We start from the raw sequence: 8626 nt of genomic DNA on the forward strand, positions 1-8626 counted from the left end.
TGTTGCAACTCTTCTTCTTCTTCTTCTTCTTCTTCTTCTTCTTCTTCTTCTTCTTCTTCTTCTTCTTCTTCTTCTTCTTCTATGGAGTATATTTAGCGTTGCATTGAGAGAATTTTCATTACAACAATGAGACCATAACAATTATCAGACATGCAAATTAGTAGACGTAGATCCTAAACTTTGCCACTTTTTTATAGATCCGTTTTGGAGACCGTTATTACTTTTTGTATTACAGCATGGTGTGGAACTGCCAGTGTTTGCGACATTAAGAAAATTGATCGGATAATTGATAAAGCCAGGAGTTATACTCACCCAATTTCCAATGTGGAAGAACTGTTCAAGAGATTTTGTCTAAGTAAAATGGAGAAAGTATGAAGGATGGCGATCACCCCCTTCACAATAAATAATATATTAAGTTCTCCATGAAGAACCGTCGCCTCATATCTATAAAAACAAAGACAACACGTCACTTTAATTCATCTTTGCCACATGGTGTTCGCCTTTTTAACGCTCTATGCTCTATTCCACGGGCCAAACGGAAATTCTACACCCCTTGCTGGACAGCAGAGTTGGAAGAGCTGTACCGAGAGTACCAGCAGACCCAGTCCCAGGACGCAGCCGATAGACTACTTCAGTTTCTGGCAGAGGGAAGGAAGCAACGGTGGCAGGAGACCGTGGAAAGTCTCGACTTTACACACTCCAGCCGCCACGCTTGGCGTTTGATAAGAAATTGGACCCAGATCGGAATTACGCGAAGGCTGCACCGGAGTGTGAGGCAGACACAATTGCCAAGAACATTAAGAACCGTAGTAAACGGGTCCCTAATCTGGCTTTTGAGCGCGGTGTCCGAAAGGCGTACCGTACGATTTTGGACTCGCTACCTGCGGAGGAGTCGGACTGGACGACCCCGTTCAGTCCCCGAGAAGTGGGTGCAGCCATTAGCGAAGTGAAGAAAGGCAAAGCAGCAGGGATAGATGGTGTATATCCCGATATGGTGACGCATCAGGGCCCCAGGGCACGGGCCTGGCTAGCAGAGGCAATGTCCGACGTCCTTGCAAAAGGAAAGCTTCCACAAGTGTGGAAGCATGCGAAGATAGTTGCCATCCTGAAGCCAGGGAAACCGGCGAAGGAGACAGACAGTTACAGACCCATATCGCTGCTGAGCTGTCTTTACAAATTGTTGGAGCGTGTTCTATTAAACCGATGGGGGCCGGTCCTAGACGCTGCCCTGCCACCCGAGCAGGCAGGCTTCAGGGAAGGGAGGTGCACCACGGAGCAGGTCATTGCCCTTACAGAGCATATTGAGCACGGGTTCGAGAGAAAACAGCAAACAGGTGCTGTCTTTATAGACCTATCAGCGGCGTACGATACGGTCTGGTGCGAAGGGTTGATGCTCAAACTTGCAAAAAGACCTTGAAGTTGTTCTCTTCGATCTTAGGGGAAAGGCAATTCCACGTCGCGCTGGGAGACGTCACGAGCAAAGTAAGGAGATTTAAGAATGGGGTCCCTCAGGGGTCGGTACTTGCGCCAATGTTGTTTAACGTTTACATTAGCGATATGCCGAACACTTCCTCCCTGAGGCTGGGATACGCGGACGACTGGGCACTCGTTACTCAGAGTAAAGTGTGGACCCGTCTCGAGAGCGTACTTAGCGAGGACGTCACCAGATCAAATCCTACTTTGACAAGTGGTACCTGCAGATGAACACTTCAAAAACCGTGGCCACTGCATTTCACTTATGCAGTGGTTGGCACACCCGTAAACTGAATGTCCTCGTCGGGGACCAGCCACTCCCATATGAGCCGCATCCAAAATATTTAGGGGTGACGCTGGATCGCAGCCTTACCTATGGGGTGCATCTCGAAGGGGTTGCCCGGAAGATAGAGAAGCGGAATAGTCTTCTGAGGAAGCTGGCGGGATCGACTTGGGGCGCTAGCCAAGCGCTCATGAGAACGTCTGCTTTGGCACTATGCTATTCCACCGCGGAGTATTGCGCTCCAGTGTGGGGTAGAAGCAGAAACGTTGAGAAGGTGGATGTAAAACTTCGCAAGTCGATGCACATAGTGTCAGGAACGCTAGCAACAACCCCTAGAGAATGGGGCCCGATAATGGCAGCGATCCAGCCCCCCGATGTCCGGAGGGAGACGATTACGGGAAACTGGCAGAGTAAGATCAAAAAGAGAGGGAACGGGGATACCCCTCTCATGCGCATAATGGACGGTGCCCCCGTTTCGAGCCGAAATAAGTCCCGGCAACCCTTGTACGCAGAATCCCTGACTACGGACAGAGCTGCACATACGAGATGGAAGTCGGTTTGGACGAATTCAATCCCTCGTGGGGGCGGGGACGTACACTCCTCTAAGCTTGGTGAGAAGTTGCCAGGCTTTGATACCAGTAAGAGGAGACACTGGGTAGCTGCGAATCGGCTTCGGTCGAGGAGCTGCCTAACGGAAAGTGCGTTACATCGGTGGGGTCTAACTACCTGTCCAATATGTCCACGCTGTGGGCAAGAACCCGAGACGGCAGAGAATCTAGTCGAAAGGTGTGTTGTGACGATGCTACCCGGCGGGTTTGCGACGGTTCACGAATGCGGACCGGACTTTGCTGATTGGGTCGATCGTCATAACATGATAGTGTGAACCATAAGAGGCTGCTGCCTTTTCAACGCGCAACTGTGATTTAAATTATACACAGAACAAGTTCGGACTAGAGGCCAGAGGTATGGTCTATCTCAATTTATCAAATTAATATATAAAGTGTCGCTTTTGTTTCTTGGTTGTATATTTTTTACATTTTTGTGCATTTGCATATATATATATATATATATATATATATATATATATATATATATATATATATATATATATATATATATATATATATATATATATGAGTGTTGGTAGGTACTCGTAGGTAAGAAGGTGCTCGATAATGATGGTTAGAGCTAATATAAAATATAAATTGTCACTCACATTATATGGCCAAGACCTTGGAATAAAAATAGATGGAAGGAAGATGACGTCACAATACTGAAGCCAACCGTTGGCCGCTTCCGCCATATTGGGAATACCAAAACATTCCTGCGTTACGGCCGTAGTTACGGTGATTCACTCATCGGTGGACATCCGAATCAAGATGATCAGTGGATGTTTTTCCTTCCAAGTAAGTATCAACCTTAAATTTGTTTCATAATTATGTTTGCAAATACGTTTTATCAGTTAAATCATGTGGGTGGGGTTGGTGATTTATTGAAACGGAAATTAGCGAAGATGGAAAATATGTCTGTACCTGTTAAGTATTCTCCAGAAATTAGAAGTTTTGCTATGACATTGCATTTTTACTCCCCTAAAGCTTATCGATATGTAAGAAAAGCTTTTGATACTTGACTTCCTCATCCAAAAACTATTTCTAAGTGGTATAAAACTGTGGATGGGTCACCTGGTTTTACTAAATCAGCTTTTACTTTTCTTTCCAATATTGTACAACTGTCAAAGGTTGCAAAACCTTTTCTATGTAATCTTGTCATGGATGAAATGTCTATTAGGCAACATGTGGAATGGGATGGCAGCAAGTATCATGGCTATGTGGATGTTGGTACAGGAATTGATGATGATAATCTTCCCGTAGCAAAGGAAGCTCTAACTTTTATGATAGTATGCTTAAATAGCAGTTGGAAATTGCCTGTTGGGTATTTTTTATTAGATGGTTTGAATGGGGTGGAAAGAAAAAATTTATTGAATTCATGTATTAAAAAACTGCATGAAGTAGGTGTTGAGATAGTGTCAATCACACATGACGGTTGTCCATCAAATATGTCTATGTTGAAGTCTCTTGGTGTAATTGTAGATAGTGATAAAATAAAGCCATACTTTTCTCATCCTGTTACTGATTCGCCTATTTATGTTTTTCTTGATGCCTGTCATATGTTGAAATTGGTAAGGAATACTTTTGCAGAAAAAAAGTCTTTTTGTGTAGGTAATGATTTTATCAAATGGGACTATATTGAACTATTACATGAGTTACAAGAAAGAGAAGGATTGCACCTGGGTAATAAATTACAAGCAAGTCATGTGTAATAGAATGACCATTCTATCTAATGTTATTTGATTTTGTACTCTCTTACTCTTTACTACTTGTCGCTACCATCACTATTTAATTGTATGCAAGTAATGCAAGACTGTGTGCCTCTGTGGTTGATATCGACATTCCTTTACTCGTGTGTGTTACTATGACCAATAGTACGCTGTGTGTTGTGTGTTAAGCCCTTACACAGTCTCTCGATGTAGTACTATTTTTATCTTCGGCTGGGTGTGACTTCTGGCCTGATACTATATTTTTGTGTGCTTTCTTTCACCACTTCACATCGTTATAACTTCATTTTAACAACTATGATCATTTACAAATTTATATCACTAATTTTGGCAAATCATAACTTTCTAGCCACCTACCTTGAGTCATCTAAATCTACTTTGTTCTTCTGTATACTTAATAATTGCTACTTAAATATTTCATACAGCCATAACGTTAACGCCTTTGATTACTAATTACGAGCTAAACATTTACTCTTTAACTCTGCAATTCACTATGATTGATTTTGTAGCATAACTCTTTAGTTTAGACTTATTCGTTCCTTCATACATGTCCCATGTTATTTGCATTAATTTGTTTAAATCATGAAGATGCACACAACTCGATCGAGTTTACTCACTTCAGTCTACGCATCACTTTACCTGGACCAGTGACGTAGGTGCTTTCCCTGACGTCCGCGCTAAATCTATTTTTAACTGCTATAGCTAATATTAGGCTATGAGATTTCTTCTGCCATTCTTTTCATTCATTCATTGATCCATTCATTGCTACACGCCTATAGAATACGATACAAAAGAATGATCTGTTCCATTGTTCCTGAATAAAGACTTCATCATTATACATCCTGGCCTTTGTTGTTTGATCGCCTCCACTACCCTGGAGTGGATGGGCTAGGACTCGGGTAGACTATGGTGTCTCCGGACTTGACTGAGGTGTGTGCTCTTCGCTCATGAAATCAACTCCCTACTTCTACCTCTGACACATGAAGTCATGCTACTATCACTAACAGTAGTACTAAACTGTCACTTCATTGTCTCGATCTATCTTCCTCATTTGAGCACCACCGCCGCAGTTACAGTCTGGAACTCTTAAGTCGACCCCGGGACCGAATCCATCCACTCCCACGGCCTCTACACTCTGCCAATACTACTACTACCACTCGCCGGCATCAACTACCCGGTTGTCTCCATCAGTATCACACTCGCCGGCATCAAATACCCGGTTGTCTCTACTATCGCACTCGCCGGCATCAGCTACCCGGTTGTCTGACTCTATTACAAATTTGGCGCTGCGAGCAGGATCTCAATTTCAGAAGCCACAGCCTTTTGGAGACCTGCTTATTTATTCATCAGTCAGACATCCGCTTGGAATTGGAACGAATTTACACTCTCGCTGCCAGTCCCTGTCCACCAACCTCGATTTTTTATTGCGACAGACGACAATCGACGTCAACTTGCCACTCGGCCCCTTTACAACCGAATTTATAACAAGACGGCCGCTACCGGCTACCATACACGTCGAGTATCCTGTCCAACCCGAGATGACCAGTGACTGCCAAACCCGAGAAGATCCATGTTCCTGAGCCCGAGATGCCCCGTGTACCTGTGCCCGTGATGACCCGTGTCTCAGTGCCCGAGATGACCTGTGTGTCTGTGCCCGTGATGACCGTGTGCCTGTGCTCGTGATGACCTGTGTGTCTTTGCCCGTGATGACCCGTGTCTCAGTGCCCGAGATGACCCATATGTCTGTGCCCGAGATGAGTGTGCCTGTTCCCGTGATGACCCATTGTCTGTGCCCGAGATGACCGTATGCCTGTGCCCGTGATGGGATGACCTGTGTGTCTTTGCCCGTGATGACCTGTGTGTCTGTGCCCGAGATGACCGTGTGCCTGTGCCCGTGATGACCCGTGTCTCAGTGCCCGAGATGACCTGTGTGTCTGTGCCCGTGATGACCGTGTGCCTGTGCTCGTGATGACCTGTGTGTCTTTGCCCGTGATGACCCGTGTCTCAGTGCCCGAGATGACCCATGTGTCTGTGCCCGAGATGAGTGTGCCTGTGCCCGTGATGACCCATTGTCTGTGCCCGAGATGACCGTATGCCTGTGCCCGTGATGTGATGACCTGTGTGTCTGCCCGTGATGACCTGTGTGTCTGTGCCCGAGATGACCGTGTGCCTGTGCCCGTGATGACCTGTGTGTCAGTGCCCGTGACGACCGTGTGCCTGTGCCCGTGATGACCCGTGGGTCTTACCAACGTGAATTAACCAACCAGATGGAGCCTCGTCCCTTTACTGCCATGCAACTATCCAAAGGCATCGTCGTCGAAGTGGTGGCCGGTGTTCCTAAAAGTCGCGTCTGTGAAAGTGAAACCACGTCACAGAATCCCGCCTGCACACATCTGCCCAGACGACGTCACGCCTAATGCAAGGATCTGCCTGAGTTTGACCACCACGTTGGTGAGATAATCCATGTTTTGTAGGATTCTCATGTATATTGATTCAATATCTCGTTAGTTCCCATTAATTTTGCAATATGCTCATGATTCATAATGAAACATACAATGTAATTATGGAAGGTTTAAACTATTGCTTATAATTGTAACAGTGTAGTTCTTTCTACATTTACCGCTAACAAGCGACGTCCACTTAATATTTCCATGTCTATATTCGACATGAGCCTCCTCATATTTGAGACGTTCGTATTTTAAGTTTTAACGCTTTTCTCATCTTATACTTATACCGCTATGCTGAAGCGACGTAAATTTACATTGATTGCATTTCTTTCAAGTTGAATTCGTACATTGAATCCTCTCAGCCTAGTTGACCATTGATAATTTGTTCTATGAGGACATAGAACGGTTCGAGTTGGGGGATATGTAATAGAATGACCATTCTATCTAATGTTATTTGATTTTGTACTCTCTTACTCTTTACTACTTGTCGCTACGATCACTATTTAATTGTATGCAAGTAATGCAAGACTGTGTGCCTCTGTGGTTGATATCGACATTCCTTTACTCGTGTGTGTTACTATGACCAATAGTACGCTGTGTGTTGTGTGTTAAGCCCTTACACAGTCTCTCGATGTAGTACTATTTTTATCTTCGGCGGTGTGACTTCTGGCCTGATACTATATTTTTGTGTGCTTTCTTTCACCACTTCACATCGTTATAACTTCATTTTAACAACTATGATCATTTACAAATTTATATCACTAATTTTGGCAAATCATAACTTTCTAGCCACCTACCTTGAGTCATCTAAATCTACTTTGTTCTTCTGTATACTTAATAATTGCTACTTAAATATTTCATACAGCCATAACGTTAACGCCTTTGATTACTAATTACGAGCTAAACATTTACTCTTTAACTCTGCAATTCACTATGATTGATTTTGTAGCATAACTCTTTAGTTTAGACTTATTCGTTCCTTCATACATGTCCCATGTTATTTGCATTAATTTGTTTAAATCATGAAGATGCACACAACTCGATCGAGTTTACTCACTTCAGTCTACGCATCACTTTACCTGGACCAGTGACGTAGGTGCTTTCCCTGACGTCCGCGCTAAATCTATTTTTAACTGCTATAGCTAATATTAGGCTATGAGATTTCTTCTGCCATTCTTTTCATTCATTCATTGATCCATTCATTGCTACACGCCTATAGAATACGATACAAAAGAATGATCTGTTCCATTGTTCCTGAATAAAGACTTCATCATTATACATCCTGGCCTTTGTTGTTTGATCGCCTCCACTACCCTGGAGTGGATGGGCTAGGACTCGGGTAGACTATGGTGTCTCCGGACTTGACTGAGGTGTGTGCTCTTCGCTCATGAAATCAACTCCCTACTTCTACCTCTGACACATGAAGTCATGCTACTATCACTAACAGTAGTACTAAACTGTCACTTCATTGTCTCGATCTATCTTCCTCATTTGAGCACCACCGCCGCAGTTACAGTCTGGAACTCTTAAGTCGACCCCGGGACCGAATCCATCCACTCCCACGGCCTCTACACTCTGCCAATACTACTACTACCACTCGCCGGCATCAACTACCCGGTTGTCTCCATCAGTATCACACTCGCCGGCATCAAATACCCGGTTGTCTCTACTATCGCACTCGCCGGCATCAGCTACCCGGTTGTCTGACTCTATTACACATGTGCAATGGTTTAAGAAAAAAAATGAATGTAAAATTAGCTGCTCAAACTCTTAGTGATTCAGTTTCTTCTTCTCTTGAATTTTGTCTTAAAGAAAATATCCCTGGTTTTGAAGGATGTGAGGTAACTATTAAGTTTTTGAAAATGTTTAATTGTTTGTTTGATATCCTTAATTCTAGAAATATGAAGGCATTTGGATGGAAATCCCCATTGAGTAAATGTAATTTTGAAGCAACTGAAAATTTTCTCTCAGAAGTTAAAAATTATATTTTGTCCATGACATTATCTGTTAATGGTATGTCTCTTGTTTCCAGTAGAAGAAAGACTGGCTTTCTTGGTTTTCTTGTTTGTATTGATAGTGTTATTTCCA

This window comes from Berghia stephanieae, chromosome 3 (assembly GCF_034508935.2).
Source record: "Berghia stephanieae isolate SIO BIC M18660-M18661 chromosome 3, UCSD_Bste_1.3, whole genome shotgun sequence".
In the NCBI taxonomy this organism is placed as follows: Eukaryota; Metazoa; Mollusca; class Gastropoda; order Nudibranchia; family Aeolidiidae; genus Berghia; species Berghia stephanieae.